Source organism: Nelumbo lutea, chromosome 6, assembly GCF_056320005.1.
Source record: "Nelumbo lutea isolate HS-2025 chromosome 6, American lotus-T2T, whole genome shotgun sequence".
Taxonomy (NCBI): domain Eukaryota; kingdom Viridiplantae; phylum Streptophyta; class Magnoliopsida; order Proteales; family Nelumbonaceae; genus Nelumbo; species Nelumbo lutea.
This window is the reverse complement of record NC_142689.1, coordinates 12,939,867-12,964,785: the sequence shown is the minus strand read 5'-3', so window position 1 is coordinate 12,964,785 and position 24,919 is coordinate 12,939,867. Positions and strand designations below refer to the sequence as shown.

Below are 24,919 nucleotides of genomic sequence, written 5' to 3'. Positions count from 1 at the left end.
AAAAGTCATTGGCTTGCCTCTTATAAATTCAGATCTAAAAATGCATTTCATTAGATGGGCATTTTTGTCTTTTAATGCAATCTGAAAAACGTCTGAACGCATTAAGTCATTGGATTGCCTCTTACAAGTTCAGATCTAAAAATGTATTTCAGATTTGAATTTTCAGATTCAACCCAAACATAAATGGCATCTGAAAAACAATATTTTTAAACTTCAAAGATCTGAAAAGTGTAATCAAATGCCACCTTAACTTTTTTCCTAAGGTTTTAACTAGTTCTAAAACCATCAATCATTTCATTGAAGGGATTAATTTCTAAAACCCTAAAATCTTAACTTCAAGGTCACTTCATCATTGTAGAATTGTCACGAAAACTCAAGCTCCATACTATTGTCCAAAAAAGGATTCTCATTGTACATTTAAAAGTATCCATACAGTCCATGAAACTCAAATCTAGATAAAATAAAAATAAAATTTTTATTGAAAAATAGACGTATAGATCCCATCAAAACATAGATTGAATCACCACTCCTCCTAATCGATGCTTGTTGTTCTTTTGTTGTTTGTCGTTTGGTGCGTTATAGTTTTGACTTTTGACCAACAACAGTTGTTATTACCAGAACGCAACATTGTTCATCTACTTCAATCTCCCGATTAAGAACCAGGCCAACCCCGTCCTCTCTCTCTCTCTCCATTCTTTTTCTCCTCTTCTTCGTTCTTCTTTCTCCCCTTCTCTCCCCTGTTTATGCCAAGATGCAACATTACAAACCCAAACCATTTGTCAGCTATCAGGGATAATATTGCGATTTGAAAAAATTATAAAAGTTTAACGGACATGAGCTAACATGCAACCAATTCTTCACAAATAGCTCAAGAAAGGGAGGTCTTTGTCTTATAATGTCACCCAACAGGGGAGGGGTTAGTCCATTTTGAAAATAAAGGAGAGGTCTTAGTATTTAACGTAAATTTGAAGGGAGGTTTAAGCCTTTTACACTATAATTAATCTAGAAAAATGAAATAAAGCCAAGCCCATCCTTCATACCCCCTTCCCCCTTCTCAAATGTTGAATTAGTTGATTAGCTGTACACAATGACTGTTTATCAGGCTATAGAACCAATGATAATTCCCTACATGAGGCTCACAACCATTCAATTCCTCATGGCTGGCATGGGGTATTATCATTGGTTCCACAGCCCACTAAACGGCCATGATATTCAACTAATCTAACTTACTATTCCCATGGTTCTTGAAATTATTATTTTTGTACTAGTACAAGGGCACATGATAACCATGCATGATATTATTTGAAACTTAAATTTAACTTCTATGACTTACATAGAACCTAAGGCAAGCATATGCTCTTAAATTTTATGATTTGCATAAAACCCAGAGCAAATATCTACTTCATATAGTACTAATGTAAGGCCACATGCTATACTAATATGCACAAGGTAAAGATATGGGTTATAAAAATATAAAGATATAAGTTAATGTCTTATTAAATTTAACTTTTATAACTTACACAAAAACCAAGGCAATATCCACCATGGATAAATTTATTATCCAAAAGCAAGAGAATAATGAATACACATTTATTGTCTAATTCTGTTTAACAAAACTACCCATCCTATTGTGAAGTGCAGAATTGAGTAGTTTGGTAAGGCAAAGTGGCAAACACAAAAGAAGTAATTTCCCCGAGGTGGCTGATTTGTGATCCTTTTTGTTGTAAAAAAGGAAATAAAAAGTAAAAAAAATGCTAGTGTGTGGCGCTGAAGAGTCTCTGGTATGTGAATGGCAAATCTACACGTGCCTTCCTATGTGTATGGCGCTTTGTCTAACCAAAGGAAAAACTGAAAAAAGAGAAACAACAAACGTCTTGTTTTAATATATATCCCTACGTTGCGCGGGAGCAAGTGGAAGGGTTAACTATTTCCAAAAAAGAAAAAAAGAAAAAGAACTGTGTAAAATTAATAGTTTCAGTAAAATGATATAAAAAAAAATATACCCAAGTTGTTATATAATATGGTTCTCAGACAAAAGAAAGAATAAAGTGCTATCTTTCTTTTACAGCAAAAGGTTGGAAATAGAAAATTCTTTCCTGTCGTGATAATATATTAATGTAGTTTTTGTACCAAAAGGTCTGCTTTTGGGGAGAGTGGATGGAAGCTATCGGATATACGCATTCTCTGAAGATCCATAAATTAATCGAAGAATGTCAGTTGATAAATTTAGGATCAACACCACTCTTACGAAAAAGCAATATATTAAGCACACAAAAACAAATACATCAAGCAAGTTCTATTTATCAATATAAGCCCGATAAAAGCAGCTTCAACTCTCTCTCTCTCTCTCACACACACACACACACACACAGAAATGGGACTAACAACAACAAATTTGAAAGAAGAAAACCAATAGCGGACATACAAGTAGAAATTCAGTTCCATCTCATGAATTCATGCATCTCTTAGACTAATTTTTGGGAATCTCATCAGCTGCAAAAAGAGACATGTATTGTAAGCTTAAAACACAATATCTAATGCAAATATGCTTAGTAAAAAAATATATCCAATGCAAGGATATGTTAATTTCAAAAAAAAAAAATTGCAAATATATATTACTTGATATACAGAGAATTTATCTTCAATGTAAAATAGACTGATGCATTAGGACCAGAGTGTGAAAGTACAGCAGCTAGGATTGTGAATCATGCAAACAAGTTATAAGATTTTCCAATGATAAAAGGAAAGACTAAATTGTCCAAGTGTCAATCCAGATATATGTCAGGTTAAGTTTATGAATCACTAAAATATACCCTAAAAAGGCAGACCTTCCAGTCAGATTAATTTTACGTATGTCAGGTTAAGGTGGTTAATTGAATGTCCATGTGTAATCAAATGACTCCATAAACAAAATATCAGAAGAATTGTAGCCAACAATTATCGTAGCTAGTAGTCCTTAACAAAGTACAAAGTTGACTCAACATAGCTAACATTAACATACCATATAACTAATCTTAGCATCAAAGTTTATTATGTCTTTTACTGAACTAAGTATATTAATTGAACAGAATCAGGAATGTATTACAACAGTATAATAAGCACAACATTATACCAAGTGTGACATCATAAGTATCCTAGTACCTTAACCCTCATGCTTCTGCTCAAACCAAACCAGAAGACTCGTAGCACAAACTGGATAAAGACATAACTTTTAATCCACCAATCTAGTTCAATATGAAAAAAAAATCCTTTTGCTTTTTTTTTTATTATTTTCATGCACTTTGAATCTTCCAAGTATACCCCACAGATACTTGGGGTTCACCATTCATGTCGTATCAGAAAAGTATTTTTTTTTATCAGGACTGTTTATTAATAGAATATATAAGAAGGGCCTACCACTTAGAAATTTTTAAAATGATGCCAAAACAGCAGAAGAGCCTCCAAGTAGCATGAGGCAAAATGAAAATCAAGTGAACAACAAAGTAATTACGAGTTAGTTCCTGAATTATTCCTACTCAAACCAGATCTTTTTCTTTGCATCATATCCTTCTAAAGCATTAGCTATTTTATTTTCCAATCAAGGAATCCATCTAATGGGCAATTCAGAGTGGATGATAGAGTTTGAGATTCCCTCAACAAAAATCTAATAAGTGGCCATGGTGGCGTAGGCCCACTCTAAAGAACCCTAACCAGGGTAGTAGAGGAAGGGGTGTCATTGAGGGTCAAGGAGCAGCGTCATGTGAAAGATCCAATTGGGATTAATGTTCAAACTCTATTGTTCCCCCCATCTTGGCAAAGAAACACATTCCCAAGGGTCTTAAAGAGAGCTAACAACTCTCCGATTTGTGTGCTTAACACTTAGGGGACTGCACAAAAGCATACAGTAACCTTAATATCCGAGTATCACCTATGTCTGCTTGATCTTGCATAGACACTCAGAAACTTCAATGTGTGCTCAGTACTTGAGGACTGTCCAGAAAATGTTAGTGTTCTTAATTAAAATTTCTTTGATTGACAACTCAAAATTATAATGATAAAAAATGAGAAAAACACAATGAAGTATATAAACAAAATCAAAAGACACAAGACACTCCATGGATGATCCCTTGCTGTCATCAAAGCCCCCAAGAGGGAAATTTGCAGAACAAAGGCCCCAACAAAATGAACCCAACTTAGTAACCTCCAAGGTGTTCAAATAATGGGCCAGATGGCCTTAGTTTATTTCAGTTTTATGTTTATTATTTTTTGTACTAATGGGCCTATTAATATTTTTTCTTTAAGTTTATAAGCAACCGCCCTACTAAGGGTATTACCCCAATGTTTCCTAATCAGGTTTAACAAAAGTAATTAGGGGCTGGAAGAGAGTACAATTTACTCTTCTCCTTCTCCCTCTTTTGTTGTTTTTCATTGATATACAAGGAACCTATTGCTGGTTAGCTTTTTCATCTTGGTACCAGAGTAGTACTACTTTTTCCTTTTCTTTTTAATCCCATACACAGTGTATAGAGCATGGTTCAAAGTATCGATACGATGCGCCCTGTATCGGGCGTATCGTATCGTATCTTTTGAAAAAGATACGCTCCGAAATGCCTGTTTCCAGGTGTTTCGGAACCCCAACTTTTTTTAATAATAAAAACATGTTTTTAGCTTCCCAAAAAACCAAAGTTTGAAAAGAAAAACTAAAAAAAATATAGTTTTGGCCGTTTCTAAGTACCGATACGATACAACTGATATGCATGTCGTATCGATACTTTGAACCTTGGTATGGAGAACTAAATAGTTGATTGATCCCATAGGTTTGAACCCAAGGCTTAAAAGTGTATCTTTCTTGGTTATGCCTCCACACAGAAAGGGTACTATTGTTTTTATCCTATTAGTGGCACCCTGTTTGTTTCTATGGATGTCACTTTTGCAGTCAGTTCCTTTTTATAATTGTCCTTCTGAGGGGGAGAGATCTCTTGAGAGTTGTTTTCTTCATCCCTTCCGTTGCCAACTCCAGTTGAGTCTTGTGTCGAGCCCTCCACAGTTACCCCCATTCCCGTGGAGGAATCCTCTCCTTTGAGGTCTTCCATTCCTGATCCTCCCCCTCCTCTTGCTAGTCTTCCAGTTTATTCCCACTCATCCTATTCTCCAAAGGTGGTACCAACAGAAAATGTGAAGGCAAACATAGGTTGATTCCACACCTTCAATTGAGTCTAGGTGCTTCCCATTACTGAAGAGAGGACATGTTTATCATCTCCTCCACCAACACCTTCGTTTCCAAACCTTGACCTACCCATTGCTTTGAGAAAATGTAAGAGAAAATGTACAACTCATTGTATTTCCAAACACCTTTCCTACAACTTGTTGTTTCCATCCTACTATGCCTTTCTAGCCTCCATTTCCTCGCAACCCATCCCAACGTCCATTTCAGAAGCCTTAGCCACACCAGAATGGAGGGATGCTATGAGGACTGAAATAGAAGCCTTCCATAAAAACAATACTTAGGATATTGTTGACTTGCCAGATGAGAAGGAACCTATTGGGTGCAAGTGGGTTTTCACTATCAAGTACCATGCAAATGGATCAATTGAGAGGTATAAGGCTCATCTTGTTGCTAAGGGATATACCCAGGTATATGGGGTAAATTACACTGAGACTTTTTCTCTAGTTGCTAAAATGACTTTGGTGAGCATTCTTTTATCCTTAGCAGTGAGTTATGATTGGCTTTTCTATCAATTTGACGTTAAGAATGCATTCTTGAATGGTGATCTCATTGAAGAGGTATATATGTCCCTTCCTCCTGGTATATATGGCAAGAAAATGCAAGGTAAGGTGTGCAGATTGAAGATTCACTTTATGGCCTGAAACAATCTACACAGGCTTGGTTTGACAAGTTTAGGGATATTCTTGTTCAGTTCAGCTACACTCAAACTCAATCAGATCATACCCTCTTTGTTAAGAGAAGAAGCACCTTGGTGACATTCCTTATTGTTTATGTAGATGATATTGTGGATACTGACAGTGATACAGAAGAAGTTAGCGCTCTCAAGAAGTTTCTCAATTCTGAATTTGAGATCCAAGGACTTAGGGGAGTTGCAGTATTTTCTTAGCATTGAAGTTGCTAGGTCCAAGGAAGGTATCTTTATTTCTCAGCATATGTGGTTGATCTTCTTATTGAGACTGGAAAGCTTGGTGTTAAACCTGCCTCTACCCCTATTGATGTAAATCATAAACTCTCAACTAATGATGGGGAACTTTTAGCTGACAGGGGAGTGTCTTATAGATTATTGGGGAAACTTCTTTATCTACGTATGACTCGTTCAGATATCTCATATGCTGTGAGTGTCATCATCGAACTCATGCATGCTCCTAGAGACACATATATGGCTGCTACAGAAAAGGTGTTACGCTATCTTAAGGGAACTCCTGGGAAGGGTATATTGTTTGTTAAACATGGCCACATGAAGGTAGAAGCATATATAGATGCTGATTGGGCAGGTAATGTGAACGATAAGAGATCCACATCAGGTTATTGTGCTATGGTAGCCAGAAATATTGTTTCCTAGAGAAGTAAAAAGCAGTCAATGGTCGCTAAATCTTCAGTTGAGGCAAAGTATAGGGCTATGGCCCGTGGGGTTTCTAAGTTTTTATGGCTTAGATCTCTTCTTGATGAGATGGGTGTTTCATGTGATGAGACACTGATGTTGTATTGTGATAACCAGGCTGCAATTAACATTGCTCACAACCCAGTTTAGCATGACAAAACTAAACACATTGAGGTAGAAACTTTATATTGGAGAGAGTAGCTTCAGGAGAAGTGTGTCTTCCATTAATTGCATCAGAAGAGCAGCTAGTAGATTTTCTAACTAAGGGTGTTCCAAAGGCAAAGCTTCAACATTATGTAGGCAAGTTGGGAATGATTGACATCTATGCTCAGCTTGAGAGGGAGTGTAGTGAGAATGGGCCGAATGAGCCTTAGTGTTTTCTTATTTCTCTTAAGTAGTATTTAAGTTTATGTTTGTTGGTTATGGGCCTTTTTTTTTTGTTCTCTTTAATTATTTTAGTGTTGGCCGCCTCATTAAGGGCATCCAAGTAATTGTACTTAGTTTTAGAATTAAGTTGATAAAAGGTGATCAAGAGGGCTAGAGAGAAGATATCGAACTATTCTTTTCTCTCTTCCCTTTTCTTCTTCCACAAGCTATTGCCAAAACCTCTTTCTTCTTCTTTCTCTTCCTATCTTCCCTTTTTTCTTGCATGTTCTGAATTACTACAGGTGTATTTCTCAACTGTTTCCAAACAAAGACCTTTTTCTTTTCCTCTTCATGTCTTTAGTTGCACTTTCTATGCCCATATTCCTAGTTCCCAAAGACATACATTTGAACCAAAGGCCTATAAATGTATTTTTCTTAGTTATGCCTCCACATAGAAGGCTTACTATTGCTTTGGTCCAATTAGTGACACCTGTTTTGTCTCCATGGATGTCACTTTTGCTGAGTTTATTCCCCTTTATGGTCTTTCTCCTAAGGGAGAGCATTCGTCCAAGTAATTTGATCTACCTCTTCATATTCTCATTGAGTCTGGTGGTAAACCTCTTGTTGAGTTACCTCCTTGTGTGTCTCCTCTTGTTGAGTCATCTCCTAATTATTCTATTCCAATTCCTCCAACACTGCCTTCACATTCTCCTTCATTTGCGACTCCTATCCTTCAGAGGTGGTACCAGTGACAGAGGCATAGGAATGAGTAGGTTGTTTCCACTTCTGCAATTGAGACTCCTATACTTCTGATTGCTGAAAAGACGACATATGTTGAGACCATACCTTTGCAGCCCCCTTTCCCTACCTTTGATATCCCCATTGCCATAACAAAAGGTAAAATAAAGTGCACTGCACATTGCATCTCGAAGCATCTCTCTTATGGACTACTCTCCCCATCGTATTATTCCTTCCTAGCCTCTATTTCTTCTCAACCTACCCTAAGTCTATATCAAAAACACTATCATACTAGAATAGAGGGTTGCTATGAAAATTGAGATAGAAGCATTGCATAAAAATGATACTTGGGAAGTGGTTGATTTTCTAGAAGGGAAGGAGTCCATTGGGTGCAAATGGGTTTACACCATAAAATATCACATATGGTTTTATCGAAAAGTCAAAGGCTCGTTTGGTTGCTAAGAGGTATACACAAACATATGGGATAAACTACTTGGAGACATTTGCCCCTGTTGCTAAGATGACTTCTATCATAGTTTTCAAGGCGCCAAGGCAAGGCTAGGCGATAGGGGGCACCTTGTCGCCTAGGTGTTGGATTTTTTTTTTTTAAGTAAAAACATATATCCTAGGGTAGTTCCCTAGGTTCCATAACCATATTTCCTTAATAATTATCCATAATTTTCATAAGAAAAGTATAAACTTCATGTTAAAGTCTAGAAAATTGTTGAAAGTGTTAAAATAATTGATTTTGTGTTTGTTAGGGTCTGTTTGGCTTATTAAAGCCTTTTTTATTTTAATCTATTATTGTACTATCACTTAGTAGGGGCACAAGGGTCATTTCCCTTCTTATTTATTCTCCCTATATATTATAATGAAGCTGGCACCGCCAGCACTGTTCCATTGCCTCAACACTTCTTCCTTCTCTTCTCTCCTCTTCTCTTCTTTTCTCTTTGCTGTAACCTTCAATCAGATTTACTGTCAAGATGGTATCAGAGCGTGGCCACTGAATCTGGGCGATCAAGTGTCTTCTCCAAGTTGATGAATCTGGGCGGAACAGAGGAGTACATCTGGGTTGTTCGAATCAGACCTGCAACTGGTACCGCCCCATTTTTTTTCTTTTCTTTTCTTCTCTTCCCTTGGTCGTGTACCAAGAGGAAAACGAATGGACCTGAACCACTGAATGTTGGCACACCCTTGTGAGGTTTTTCCTCTGTATGTTTTGAATCGTGTGATCCTGTACCTATGAAAGGCTGTTGTAGGTCATGTATGACCTGTTTTCTCTACTTGTTGGCTTGATGCCTTGTGTGTAAGGATCTTCCCTTGTGATTATTGCTTGTAGACCTGCTGAGAAAACTAGTAGGCTGAGACAGCTACTCTGTACAGGTCTGAAAATCAGATCTGTCATCTTGTTTATTCTGGAAATTGGTGCTGGTCTTGTGCTCAGATTAAGTCCAAAAACTGCAGTGTGGGTGGACTAATCACTTGTTGTGTGTGGAGATTTTTGTTCTGATATAAGGAGGGATCCTAAGTTGAAGTTTTTTGATAAAAAAATTCTGTGTTGATCATGTCTTCTGAGAATTCTGCTACTTCAGGGATTTCTGGAAATCAAAATGGGGTAAGTGGGGGAATGGATATGAGTTTCCCCATGGCTGTCATTCCCTTTGATGGTCTGAATTACCTTGAATGGTCTAGGGGAATAAAACTCTACATCACTGCTAGGGGAAAAATACGATACATCAATGGGAATGTGAAGGAACCGAAGAGTGGAAGTGCTGAATATGATAGATGGAACCAAGAAAATAGTATGGTGATGTCTTGGCTCTTGGTTTCCATGCTGCCACAGGTGAGAAAAACTTTTATGTGGGCTGAAACTGCTTGTAAAATATGGGAACAAGCAAAATCCACCTATTCAGAGCAGAGACACTATGCCAAGATATACCAACTGCAAGCTGAATCGTCCACTTGTAAGCAGGGAGAAAGGAGTCTCTCGGTGTACTATTCGGATCTGACATCGATATGGAAAGAACTTGATCACTATCAGAATGTTAACTGGAAGTGTGATAAGGATGCAAAGGCATACAAATCACTTGTATCTCAGCAACGGGTATTGGCCTTCCTCTTGGGGATGAATCCTTCATATGAGTCCATCAGGGCGCAAATCTTGGGAAGTAAAGACTTGCCATCAGTTTAGGAGGTTTATGACTTGGTTCAGTTAGAAGAAAGTAGATGAAATATGATGAATTATACAGAGGGGGAGCCAGTTGCACTAGCTGTCCGGGGAAGTTCAGATACTAATGTTGGAGGTGGTTCTAAGAAGAGTGACTCTCAGAAGAGAACAGATGATAAGAGTAAGCTTTGGTGCACTCATTGCTAGAAGGCAAGACACACCAGAGATACCTACTAGGATTTCCATGGAAAACCTAAATGGGCACAGGATTTGGGTAAGAAGTCAACAACTGATCAGGGCAAGAAACCAAGTCAGCAGAATCAAAAAAGGTATAACTCAGCTAATATGGCATCTCAAGAGACTGGTCCCATGGTAACTCAGGAAAGGCATCCCAGTTCTGACCCTAAGGAAGAGATCATCAACTCCTTCCGTGATCATTTGGAGTTATATGGTAGGACTCTTCGCCAGATGGATACTAGTCCTACTCCTACCTCCTTTGCATCTGCTTCAGGTAACACTGCCGCTGCCTTCCATGTGTTATCTTGTACCTCTGATTCCTCTTGGGTAATTGACTCCAGAGCCTTAAACCACATGATCGGTAAGTCAAATTTATTTCAGGCATACAATCTTCTCTTTGGGAGAGATAAGGTGAGACTAGCTGATAGCTCTTTCTCCACCATAGCCGGCCAAGGAACCATATCTCTCCTACTCGGCCTTACCCTTTCTAACGTACTACATGTTCCTAAATTACCTATAAATCTGCTTTCCATTAGTAGTATTACTCACTCCTTGAACCGATTAGTTACTTTCTATCCGTCTTCATGTGTGTTTCAGGATTTGGCCTCGGGGGAAGACGATTGGTAGAGGAAGCATGGTGGATGGCCTCTACGTGTTGGAGAATAAAGCTAGTCTTGTGGCTACAGAGTCTTTGAGTTCATCCAGTGAGAGTCAAGCCTATTTATGGCATAGTCATCTTGGCCATCCTTCTTTTGAGTCATTAAAAGTTATGTTTCCAAAGTTGTTTGAGTCTTTGTCAATGAGTCAGTGCAGTGTCAGACATGTCAATTGAGTAAACATTGTAGAAGCTCTTTTCCTTTGAGAAATAAAATATCTGAATTTTCGTTTCATATTGTTTATTTTGATGTTTGGGGCCCTATTACTCTACCTAATGAGGCTGGATATAAGTACTTCATTACCTTGATCGATGGTTACTCTAGATACACCTGGGTTTACCCTATGTGATCAAGAGAGGAAGTGCCTAAAATTGTGAAAGACTTTCTGAAAGAATGGTAGGATCCATCTAATGGACGCCAAGAAGGGTGCGGAATGGGGGGCAAATTTCAAAAAAAATTTCCTACCTTCTTCCAACTGGGAATCATATTCCCTAAATTTAGAATACATTATTCAATGATCCTACTTGAACCATAAACAGACCAAATCTGAACCAAAAGGAAACATGAAGGATTATACCTGATCCGGAGAAATAATATCTCCCAAAGTTGGTGTTCACGCCCAAAGAAGTAACCAAGATCTGCTCCTGCTGAAGATGACACAGCTGTGGATGGAACGGAACCAGCAGGGTGCGTCCTACACACTGGATTCTTCACAAGAACCCTCTGGAAACCTTGAACACCGAATCCTTTTGTCTATCTTGCAAGACTATTGTCAAGAACTGCTTTCTTGACTTCCTGTTGCTGCAAAGATCCAATCTTCCAACAGGTAGTGGCGGCGGCTGAAGGAGGAGAAGTCCAGGGACGGAGAGGGCAGAACTGTCTCTTCTCTCTGGAGTCTGTGAGAGATCAAATCTCAGATTGCAGGATGTGTTTCTTGCTTACTCAAAACCCCTAGTTCGAAATCTGATATTTCTGCTAGGGTTTTTCTCCTCTTTCTTCTTGATTAAGAAACCTCCCAATATTTTGGGAGTTATCCCAATCCAAATCAGTATTTGGATAGGGCTTAATCTTAATCCTATCTGCAGATTCAAATCTAATTTGAATTTGGTCTCTTGGAGTGGATAAGGTCAAAGACCCAATCCTTTTACTAACATTAATCTCAGATTCGCCCCATGAACTGGTGATCATATCAGCCCAGTTCGAAATGGGCTTTTGGCCCATTAAGTGTTCAGTGATTAACCAGTTTCCAATCTGCTGCCCCGTTGGGCTTCTTTGTATGGCGTGGGACCCAAGCATTGATCTACACACCAGCCACATGGGTTCGGCCCAGCCTTTATTACAAGGCCCAGCCGAATTCACTGAAAGACTCAGTGACCCCCTTGAGCCCATCACATGGACCCTATGGGCCCAACACTTACATTAAGTGGCCCCTGGGCCAAGCCATCTTATAAAAACCTAGAGACTGTGGGCAGGTGCAATATTAGCCCATCAGGTATTATCCTAAATGGTCTTACACTTAACCTCTCAGCCCTTAATGATCAAGCACTGCCCGACAAGAGAAGATCTCTCCCTCGGCTGCAAGGAACAGTGTCGCACTCTCTACTCACATGGATCTCGGGAATTAAAACCTTTTGCAAATCTTTTGAAACCGTACATATACATATACATATTAATTTTGCAAAACAAAATTCCAACGATTGAAATCAACTGCCGGCAGTTTGGTTTCCATCAGAGAGAGTGCATTCCCGATCATTACCATTGTCCGACAAAGGGTCTGATCCTGTCACTATGACCACTCACTCAGATGAATTCTCAGACTGCCCCAACATGTCCAGGTTTTGACCCCCACTAAGGATCTCACTGATTGACACATCAAAGACAGCCCGATCCGACACCTAGTGATGTGTCATAATCGAGTCTAGGGGTCAGGTGTAACTTTCCAGTTTTTCCCATCTGTCTCTAAGGTCTAGGGCAATACTAGAAATCTGGTCCGGTTCAAGGGTTCAAGCAATCCCATACTGCATGTGCCTTGGGTCTTACCTTGATGGCCGAAACAAGCCATCCCAACACTTGGTGGCACACCAGTATCAGCCTTGGCAGGATAAATCTCCCCAGACTTATCCAATGGCTGTGAACATTTAAAACTAACACAAGTTTCTATAAGTGTCCAGTTTTAGGGTCTTACACAGAATTACACCAAACAACATGAATCAAACATGCACTTTAATTTATTTCCACTAAATAACAAAAGTACATCAAATCCGATTGAAGCTAAGGGCATACAAGACTGTCTAACACTTTCAACGCATGGTGTTCACTCAGTTCCAAACTGAAATCCATATTTTCCAGTCGGACAATGCAAAGGAATACTTCCATAGTGATCTCATAGAATTCTTTGCTTCGAGTGGATCACTTCAACAAAGCTCTTGTGCTAGGACACCTCAACAAAATAGTGTTGCTGAAAGAAAAAATCGTCATTTTCTTGAAGTAGCTCGTGGCTTGTTAATCATTATGAATGTTCCGAAGCACTTTCGGATGGATGTTGTTCTATGTGCTACGCACATCATCAACCGTATGCCCTCTCGGTTACTAGAGTATAAGGCCCCGCATCAGCTTTTGTTTCCTACAGCTCCGTTATTCCCCATTTCAATGCGTGTTTTTGGGTGTCGTTGCTTTGTTCATAACTTGTCACCTACTCGGGGTAAACTTGATCCTCGTGCTATTCCTTATGTCTTCCTTGGTTACCCTCTATCTCAAAAGGGGTACCATTGCTATTATCCCGTCTCTCGTAAGTACTATGTCTCAATAGATGTGTCCTTTGAGAATCAACCTTTCTTCTCGGTTTCTCCTTAAGGGGGGAGTAGGGTTGAGGAGAAACAGGCCCAGACTCAACTATACCTGACCCTCCTTCATTCCTTATCTTTCTTCGCCGCCACAAAAGACAGTAGAGTTCAAGAGCCGTGGAACCTGACACTATGCAACCAACATCATCGGCTTCACCGGAAGTTGATCCTTCCCATCAGCCAGGTACACTTGCTTCTATTGATATGCCTGCTCCTCTCAATGTTGATTCCCCTGTCATTAATGATCTTGATGTTCCTATTGCTAAGAGATAGGGTGTTAGATCTTGTACCACTAACCATCCTATCTCTCACTTTGTGTTCTATGATCATATTTCATCTTCATATCGTGCATTCCTCTTCTCTGTTGACAATATCCCCATTCCTAAGTTATCCAAACCTGAATGGACAGATGCAATGAAGGAAGAGATTGATGCATTACATAAAAATGGCACTTGGGAGTTGGTGGATCTTCCTGAAGGGAAGGAACCAGTGGTGTGCAAGTGGGTGTTCACAGTGAAACACAAGGTGGATGGAACTGTTGAAAGGTACAAGGCCAGACTGGTGGCAAAAGGTTTTGCATAAGTATATGGAGTGGACTATGCAAAGACTTTTTCCCCAATAGCCAAGATGAACTCTATCAGAATTCTCCTTTCACTGGCGGCAAATATTGACTGGGAACTTCAATTGGACATCAAAAATGCTTTCTTGAATGGTGACTTAGAAGAGGAAGTGTACATGACCCAACCTCCAGGTTTTTGTGCTAAAGGCAGTGAACAGAAAGTGTGCAAGTTAAAAAAATTTTATATGGGCTAAAACAATCTCCTCGGGCCTGGTTTAGTAAGTTCCACTCAACAGTTCAACAGATGGGGTTCAAACAATGCCAGTCAGATATCACACTATTTGTAAATAAAGGTGAAGGGAAAATTGCAGCTCCAATTGTGTATGTGAATGACATAGTGATCACAGGAGATTGGGAGGCTGAAATACATAGACTAAAAAAGTTCTTAGCCACTCAATTTGAGGTGAAAGATCTAGGCCCCTTATGTTATTTCCTTGGAATTGAAGTTGCCTGCTCTCACAAAGGCATCTTTATTTCCAAACGGAAATATGTACTAGATCTACTAGAATATATAGGCAAACTGGGGGTGAGACCAATTGACTCACCAATTGAACCTAGCCATCATCTGGGAGACAGTTAGTGAGAGTTCTTGAAAGATATGAAGAAGTTTTAGAGACTTGTAGGGAGACTCTTGTATTTGTCTATGACCAGGCCTGATATTGCTTATGTAGTGGGTGTCCTTAGTCAGTTCATGCACAATCCTAAGACAACTCACCTTGAAGCTGCAGAGAGGATCCTCAGATACCTCAAGAAGTTTCCTAGAGTTGGTTTGCTATTCCAAAAACATGGACATTTAAAGGTGGAGGTATATACTGATGCTGATTGGGCAGGGGTAGTTGATGACTAAAAGTCTACCAGTGGATATTGTGCCTTTGTAGGGGGAAACCTAGCCACATGGAGAAGTAAGAAGCAAAGTGTGGTGGCTAGGTCTCGTGCTGAAGCAGAATACAAAACTATGTCTCATAGAGTTGCTGAAATCATGTGGATAAGAAATCTGTTAGGAGAACTGGGTTTTATAGTTAGCAACCAAATGCCACTCTATTGCGACAATAAGGCTGCTATCAACATTGCAGCTAATCCAGTCCTCCATGATAGGACGAAACGCATTGAAGTGGACAAGCATTTTATTAAAGAGAAACTTGTAAGTAGAGAAGTGTGCACCCTATATGTCAGCTCAGAAGAACAACTTGCAGACATCTTCACCAAAGGCCTTTATCATGTGCGGCATAATGATTTGTGTGACAAGTTGGGCATGATTGACATCTATGCTCCAATTTGAGGGAGAGTGTTGAAAGTGTTAAAATAATTGATTTTATGTTTGTTAGGGTCTGTTTGGATGATTAAAGCCTTTTTTATTTTAATCTATTATTGTACTATCACTTAACCGGGGCACAAGGGTCATTTCCCTTCTTATTTTTTCGCCCTATATATTATAATGAAGCTGGCCCCGCTAGCACTGTTCCATTGCCTCAACACTTCTTCCTTCCTTCTTCTCTTCTCTTCGCTGTAACCTTCAATCAGATTTACTGTCAAGAAAATCAACATATTCATGAGAAGAAAAGGAAAAAAGAAAAGAAAATTCAAAAAATATAGGGGCTGAACCCCTATTGTTGTTATAGGAAAAGAAGAAAAGAAAGCGTGGAAGAAGAAGAAGAAGAAGAAGAAGAAGAAGAAGAAGAAGAAGATGTAGAAGAAGAAAATGTGTTGATTAGACACAATTTTAAGCTCTTCCTCACCTATTGGTTCAGGTTTTGAAGTCTTTGAGGGTTCAATACAACAGTTAGCAATGTTTGTATTGATTAAACGCTAACAAATAAGAAAATAATAAAAAAGAATTTAGTATATAAACACACAAAATGATTATGTCAGTTTAATAATATCCATTTTATAATAATAATCTCAAAAAGTTAAGAATATAATAGTATTTTATAACATAGTATACAAAACTGCTTGGTGATTAGGTGAGGCAAACCTCCAAGAACACCTTGTCGGCAATTAGGCAAGGCAAGCCTTCAAGGACACCTTGCCACCTAAGCGTCACCTTGACAACTATGACTTCTATGAGAGTTTTGTTGTCTTTGGCAACTAATTTTGACTAACTACTCTATCAGTTTAATGTAAAGAATGTTATTTTCAATGGGAAGTTGCATGAAGAAGTGTATATGTCTCTTCCTCCTGGGATGTATGGGAAAGAAATGTAGGGTAAGGTATCAATGATGTACACACGTTTGTTGGGAGGAAATATCGCTGCCGGCAGCAGCAGTAGTTCAGTGCTCTCCCCTTACCCAATCGGCAGCAGCAGTAAATTGGGACTTTTATCTTATCTAATTCTAGCTAGTTACAGCTCATCTTATCTTATCTGTTTTCAATCCATCTTATCTTATCTGTTCTCAGTAAGGATTAGTAGGAAGTCTGATCTATCTTAGGGAGTCTTATCTATCTTAAGTAGGGATTCTTATCTATCTTAAGTAGGGAGTCTTATCTAGGGAATCTTATCTATCTTATCTGTAAGTGGTATAGATTAGCAGGGATTCTTCCTACAAGGATGACTCTTATCTCTTGTAATCTCCTATCTAAGGAGCTGAGAATATTGAATAAGGCATCGAAAATTTCAGTCAAGAAAAGAGTGAGGAGAGTTGGTGATCTCTTGAACAAATCACCATTAAGGCGCCAAAATATGTTCCTCAAGAAAAGGGAGGAACAAGGGAAAACAAGAGGTTTTCCTGTGGACTGACCCATGACGAGATCCTATTCTCGGGCCCTTAACAACTTGGTATCAGAGCAAGGCATCATGGGTGATCTGGAGCAGTTGATGTCCAAGGTCCATGAATTGGAGCACCGGCTCGTGGAGAACAACACGGAGGTACGCGAAATCAAGGACGATGTCCGAGAGTTACGGCGCCTGATGGAGCTATTTCTTTCTAACAAGGAGAGGAACTCAAAAGGGGCGACGACCACTAACGGCCACCGACCAGACATGGCAGAGTCATCCGGCGAATAGCAGATCGTCACCCAGGGAGCCGCGGTCATTCCCAAATACAGCAGGTTGGAGTTCCCTTCGTACAACAGCATCGGAGATCCCTTGGGGTGGCTGTACCGATGTGAGCAGTTCTTCCGCAACCAACGGACGAACAACCGAGACAAGGTAAGCCTAGTGCTTTTGAGGCACAGCTCTGGTTCAATCGATTGGAACAGGAGGAACCCAGGCTCAGTTGGACCCAGTTCAAATCCTACTGCCTTCTCAGATTTGGGCCCCCATTGACAAGCAACCCCTTAGGCGAATTGATCAACCTTAAACAAACGGGAACGGTGGCTGAATATCAGCGCCAGTTCCAGACACTCCTTGCCAAAGCTTCATCAATACGACCAGACCAGCAGGTAGACATGTTCATCGCCGAGTTAGCAGAATCCCCGAGGGTGGATGTGGAGATGCAGAATCCCCCCAACCTGGTTACGGCCATGAATCTAGCCCACGTGTTTGAACGCAAGCTGCAACTCAGCCGTGGGACCTTCAGTATGAGGCAGCCGCCAACATCGTGGACACCCCCAAAAATACCCGGAGCAACCCCTTCTTTTGCAACTAGCCGGGAACAGAAGTCTCATATGAGCAACGTTCCCAGATCAACATCAAGTGTAGAAGCTGCGTAGTGGCTCCCCCCATTAAGCTCTTGTCCAGGGCCGAGATGGCAGAACGCCAGGCAAGGGGACAATGTTTCAACTGCGACAATCTTTATTCGGCGGGACACAGGTGCAAGAGACTTTTCTGCCTCCTGGTGGACGAACAAGAGGAAGTCGAGGATGAACCCTCAACGTTCGAACCCGATATTTCCCTCCACGCAACCATCGGGATAAAAACCTCTCAGACCATGCAGTTGCAAGAACGGGTAGCAAGAAAACCAGTACGGATACTCGTCGATTCGGGAAGCACACACAATTTCGTAAGTGAGCAAGCTGCCCTTCAGTTGGAACTGCCAATGGAATTCAGACCACGGCTACAGGTAGCCGTAGCAAACGGTGAGAGGGTTCACAGTCCGGGAATCTGTAAGGACGTCCAAATACAGGTCGAATCTGAATCATTTTCTGCTAATTTGTTTGTGCTATCCTTGGATGGATTTGATATTGTTCTTGGGGTTAAATGGTTGATCACCCTAGGCCCAATTATATGGGATTTCAGCGCCCTAACAATGACATTCGCTTGAAAGGGAAGCAAGTTACTTGGCAGGGTAACATGGTAAAAGCAAGAAATCCACAGGTTCATGCGCTTCAGGGAGAAATGGCGCATACGGCGACCATGGAAAGGCTCCTCGCCGATTTTTCAGATGTGTTCCAAGAACCCAAGGGACTTTCCCCTTCCCGAGTGTGCGATCATCAAATTCCTCTGGTGCCGGGTTCAGAACCAGTCATCATCTGGCCATATCGCTACCCTCATCTGCAGAAGGACGAGATAGAAAATCTATGTGCTGAAATGATGGAATAAAGGATCATATGCCTTAGCCGTTCGCCCTTCTCCTCGCCGGTGTTGTTGGTAGCAAAACGGGATGGAACTTAGAGGTTTTGTGTTGACTACAAAGAGCTCAATAAACGGACGATCAAAGATAAATTCCCCATTCCCATCGTGGATGAGCTGTTGGATGAACTTCATGGTGCCCAGTACTTCTCAAAATTAGACCTCAGGTCGGGATACTTCTAGGTCCGAATGGCTTCCGGAGATGTTGAGAAAACTGCCTTCAGAACTCACCATGGCCGCTTTGAGTTTTTAGTTATGCCGTTCGGTCTCACAAACGTCCCGTCCACATTCCAGTCCCTGATGAATGAGGTATTTCAGTCCTACCTGTGCAAATTTGTTTTAGTGTTCTTTGACGACATTTTAGTTTACAGTAAATCATGGGTAGAACATGTGCATCATTTGTAGTCCGTTTTTGAGCTCCTGCGCCAACACAAGCTCTTCCTTAAACGGTCCAAGTGCTCTTTTGGGGAGCGTCAGGTTCTTTACTTGGGTCACGTCATCACCAGGCAAGGTGTAACGGTGGACAGTTCCAAAATTCAAGCAATCAAGGAATGGCCCAAGCCCTAATCCGCCAAGGCTCTATGCGGGTTCCTGGGTTTGACAGGATACTACCGCAAATTTGTGCAGAATTATGGCCTGTTGGCTGCCCCGTTAACCAACCTACTAAAGAAAAATGCCTTCCGTTAGGACGACGCAGCCGATGCGGATTTTCCAAATTTAAGGGATGCCCTCTCCTCCACCCCAGTTCTGCAATTACCAAACTTTGATCTCGAGTTTAGTCATGTGCGATGCATCCGGAATAGGGATTGGAGCAATATTACAGCAACAAGGGCACCCTATTGCCTTCTTCAGCCGAAAACTGGCCGACCAACATTTAAAACTGCCAACCTATGAGCGCGAACTGATTGGGTTAGCCAGAGCCGTCCAACATTGGAGACCATACTTGTGGGGGAGGTCATTCGTCATCAAAACAGATCACTACAGCCTCAAGTACTTGTTGGAGCAGCGACTTACCACTTCTCCTCAACAACATTGGGTTAGCAAACTGCTTGGTTTTGATTTCCGAGAAGACTACAAGGTTGGATGCTCGAATCGCTGTTGATGCATTGTCTAGGCGTGATGAGGACCCTATGCTTCTGTGTGGAATTTCCCATCCCAGAATCACCCTGTTAAACGACATCAAGAAGGCGATGCCACAATCACCAGAATGGACAACCCTTGTGCAGAAAATTCAGTCTGGAGCCGCCGACTCCAATTGGTCCCTTCATGACGGGTTGGTACTGTATAAAGGTCGGCTACATCTTCCACCGGATTCCTCTTTAATTCCTTCCATCATCACCAGCATTCATAACTCCACCCATGAAGGCATTCAGAAGACACTGCATCACGTCCAAACTGATTTCCATTGGCAAGGTATGAAGGCTTCTATTAGGGACTTTATCCAAAATTGCTCCACGTGTCAACAACACAAATGGGAAAACCTGCACCCGGCTGGCCTCCTTCAGCCCCTTTCGATCCCAACACAAATCTGGGCCGATATCTCCATGTATTTCATTGAGGAAACTCAAGTTTGGCGGCAAATCAGTTCTTTACGTGGTTGTGGATCGCTTCTCTAAGTATGCCCATTTCATCCCTCTATCACATTCGTACAATGCAACATCAGTCGCCCACGTTTTCTTTACGCATGTTTTCCATTTACATGGGTTGCCGGAATCTATTGTCAGCGACAGGGATCCCGTTTTTACTAGTGCCTTTTGGAAGGAATTGTTTCGGTTACATGGTACCGCCCTAGCTTTTTCCTCTGCGTATCATCCTCAGTCCGACGGACAAATGGATGTGGTGAACCATACAATCGAGATGTATCTTCGTTGTTTTGTTGGAGATCAACCGCAACGGTGGGTAGATTGGCTTCCTTGGGCCGAGAACTGTTATAACACTGCCTATCATTCTTCCTTAGGCATGACTCCTTTTTGAGTCGTCTATGGCCGGGACCCTCCTCACTTGTTATCCTATGAACCTGGTTCTACTCGCTTGGAGGAGATTGATCGTTCCCTAGAAGAGCTCGATGCCCTTCTAGTCGAAGTATCTCTTTGCCTGCAACAGGCACAAATCCACATGAAGCATACCTACGACCAGCATCATCGAGAATTGTCATTTGAACCCGACCAGTTCGTTTGGTTGAAGCTTCAGCCCTACCGGCAACGCTCCTTGGGCGACAAGGCTGCCCCTAAATTGGCCCCTAAATTTTATGGGCCCTTCAAGGTTTTGCGACGGATTGGTACGGTTGCATACCAGCTAGAAAAGCCAGAGCACAGTAGGATCCATGATGTTTTCCACATTTCCCTACTCAAAACATTTAAGGGTGTTCCTCCTGACCAAGTTCCCCCCTTGCCAACATTGAAAGAAGGCAAACTCATTCCCAACCTCGGGCCCTTGTTCGCTCCAGAACCAATCGAGGTATTCTTGAAGTTTTGGTGGAATGGGACAGCCTACCGTCAGTCGAAGCCACCTGGATCCCCTTGACTGAGTTCCAAGACACATATCCTGAGTTCGAGCTTGAGGACAAGCTCTTAGTCCAGGAGGGGTGTAATGATGTGGACGCATTTGTTGGGAGGAAATATCGCCGCCGGCGACAGCAGTAGTATGGTGCTCTCCCCTTATCCAATCGGCAGCAACAGTAAATTGGGACTTTATCTTATCTAATTCTAGCTAGTTACACCTTGTCTTATCTTATCTGTTTTCAGTCCATCTTATCTTATCTGTTCACAGTAAGGATTAGTTGGAAGTCTGATCTAGCTTAGGGAGTCTTATCTATCTTAAGTAGGGAGTCTTATCTATCTTATCTATAAGTGGTATAGATTAGCAGGGATTCTTCCTACAAGGACTCTTATCTCTTGTAATCTCCTATTTAAGGAGCTGATAATATTGAATAAGGCATTGAAAATTTCAGTCAAGAAAAGAGTGAGGAAAGTTGGTGATATCTTGAACAAATCACCATTAAGGCGCCAAAATAGGTTCCTCAAGAAAATGGAGGAACAAGGGAAAACAAGAGGTTTTCCCGATGGACCGACCTGTGATGAGATCCTATTCTCGGACCCTTAACAATCAACCTCCTATATATTATCACCAATAACCACAATGTCATCCACATAGACAATTAAGAGGGTAACCAACGAACCTCTCCTCTTCACAAAAAGGGTATATAAACTAAAAAAAATCACTCTATGGCCTTAAGCAATCACCTAGGGCTTGGTTTGAAAGGTTCAAGGCTGCCCTTTTTCACTTTGGATATACACAGACACAGTCAAATAATACCTTTTTGTGAAGAGGAGAGGTTCGTTTATGACCCTCTTAATTGTCTATGTGAATGACATAGTGGTTATTGGTGATAATATATAGGAGGTTGATAGCCTTGAGCACTTCCTTAATGCTGAATTTGAAATTAAAGATTTGGGGGAACTAAGGTATTTCTTAGGGATTGAAGTTGCTAAATCCAAAGATGGCATCTTCATCTCCCAATGTAAGTATGTGCTTGAATTTCTCATTGAAACAGGCAAACTTGGGTAAAACCAAATGCCACACCTATTGATTTGAATCATAAGCACTCAGCTTCTAATGGAGAGTTATTTGAGGATAGAGGAGTGTTCCAAAAGTTGCTTGGGAAATTGTTGTTCCTACTACATATGCATGTCTCACCCTAACATTTCTTATGTTAGTATCATTAGCCAGTTTATTCATGCCATAGAAATGCATATATGGATGTGACAGAGAGAATTTTGTGTTACTTGAAGGGTACACCAAGAAAACATATCCTTTTTTCCAAGCATGGTCACATGAAACTAGAACATATAGAAATGCAGACTGGGTAGGTTGCATTGATGATAGGTCTACATCTAGGTATTGTACTATGGTTGCCAGAAATCTGATTTCTTAAAGGAGCAAGAAACAGTTAGTGGTGGCTAGGTCTTCAACTGGGGCAGAATATAGAGCCATGGGTTGTATATCCAAGCTATTGTGGTTATGGTCTCTGATAGAGGAGATAGGTGTTCAATATAGAGCCATGGCCTGTGGCATATCTAAGTTGCATTTGATACTCGTACTTACCAAGGGAGTTGCTAAATCTAAATTGCATCAATATGTAAGTTGAGTCTACCATCTCTTTCTAATCTCTAATGATATCATCAAAGGACACATGTGAGAAAGCTTCCATCGATTTAAACCAAAGAGCCACTCTAATCAAAATAGTATCAAATAGAGCTTTCTTTCTTCTTTCCTTTTCCCTAAAAATTCTTGAATTCCTTTCTTCCCACGATGTCCAACAGATTCTTCCCTACCACACCACCTCCACATAAGTTTTCCTTTTTTCATTGGCCAAGGAAATGTTGTTGGAGCAAAGAGACATTAGACATCATTTGAAGGAGTCCGCTTGCACCAAAAATAAAGAGGAAAGCCACTCCCAAATTCCTACAACAAAGGGACAGATAAGAAATAAATGATTACAATTCTCAATGTTAGCCTTGCAGAGGGTACACCAATGAGAAGATAAGGACCACTTCCTTCTTTTTCCTTTGGAGTCAATTAGAAGTATTTATTTTATCATGTACAACATCCTAGCAAAAAGCCCCATCCCAGGGCAAAATGGCTTTGCACCAAACCTCCTTGATAGGAAAAGGTTGCAAAGAGCTTGAGGTGGGTTATGTAAGTGTCTTGAAGTATGAAGCATAGAAATAAGAGCCCAAAGGGGTGGGAGTCCAAATTCTTTCATCTGGTTAGATGGATCAAAAAAGGCTTCTCCTAGGGAGCTAAGCAAGGTAAGAGCACTATCAAGTTCAAAGTCCCCTAACCCCCTTCTAAATCCAAAGTTCCAATCAAAGCCATTAGTGGAGTTTGAAGGAACTAATTAAGTCAAGATTGGTTCGTTTTTAAAGCAAGACTAGGCAAACAAAGAACGAAATAGGTCCTTCAAAGGGGAGTTCCCATACCAAGTTTGTTCCCAAAATTTAATGTGATTTCCAGAATTGAGATCATACCTTACAAGAGGCAAAAATAAGGGAAGGGATGCATGTATTGCATTCCAAGGAGAAGCTCTGGTAGTCCTTAGTAGTGAACCAACATCCCAACCACTATCCAAGAAGAGTTTGTGTATACTCACCACTACCTTTACCCAAAGTTTATCCCTTTCTTTAGGTATTCTCCATAGCCATGTCCCTAGAAGAGCCAAATTCCTTTTGTAAACATTTCCTATTCCTAGACTCCCAAACTACTTGCTTCTAGTAACTACCTCCTAGCAAACCCTATGATCTCTCCTTCTCACCTAGCTCCCACAAAAAATCCCTCATTATTTTCTCAATACTCTTTGTAACACCCTCTGGGAACTCAAAAATTGACATTTAGTACACAACAAGATTAACTAGGGTTGATTTAATCAATGTAATTCTACCTCCCAAGGATATGCACCCATTTTCCCAACAAGCCAGCTGCTTAGAAAACTCCTCTATCATTGGGGTCCAAAAGCTATAGTCCTTAGGGTTGGCGCCTAAGGGTATACCTAGGTACTTTAGAAGCCACTAGGACAAGTAACACTCTCATATGCCAACACAAGCTTCTAATTCCCTATCCTCCATATTGACCCCTGCAATGCAACTCTTCTCGAAATTTACTTTTAAATTAGAGACTTTTTCAAAGAGTTGTACAATTAACTTTGTTATGATTCGGCCAGCCTTGGAGTTCTATTTGTTTGAGATCGGTTATGTAGAAAGAGGTAGAAAGGTGGAAGAAAGAGAGAGAGAGAAAGGAGAAAATCCGGTTCGAACTGGAAGTCTCAAGTCAAATCTCCCAGTCGGCCAGACAGTACTTTTATTATTAAAAATAATTGAAAAGACATATGTGCCCTTATTTAAGTAAGGAGCACTGGTTATAACACAACATTACAAATCAGCAACATTAATCTAGGTATAAAGACAAAAATACCCCTACGCTAACACTCCCCCTCAAGCTAGTGAGTATATATCTATACTCACCAGCTTGTTACATATGTAACCCACTCTTCCCCGACTCAAACCTTTTGTAAATAAGTCTGCCCACTGGTTTCCTATATTAACATATGTAGTGTCTAGCTCTCCATTCAGCACCTTCTCCCTCACAAAGTGACAGTCAACTTCAATGTGTTTGGTTCTTTCATGAAACACCAGATTAGAGG

The 24,919-nt window shown here is 40.7% G+C and overlaps 1 protein-coding gene across 3 annotated transcripts in view; it reads right to left on the bottom strand.

Annotated features, from left to right (window-relative positions):
* Positions 1-444: 444 nt before the first annotated feature.
* LOC148847412 (uncharacterized) overlaps positions 445-24,919 on the bottom strand; it is a 58,378-nt gene continuing 33,903 nt past the window's right edge. For 2 of the 3 annotated variants that reach the window (XR_016101380.1, XM_088952269.1), the window contains one exon: positions 2,218-2,493. The gene's annotated coding sequence lies outside the window, so the exon portion shown is untranslated. Of the gene's footprint in view, positions 738-2,217; positions 2,494-24,919 lie in introns of those variants that run through there. The other variant, XM_088952270.1, reaches the window with a different exon arrangement.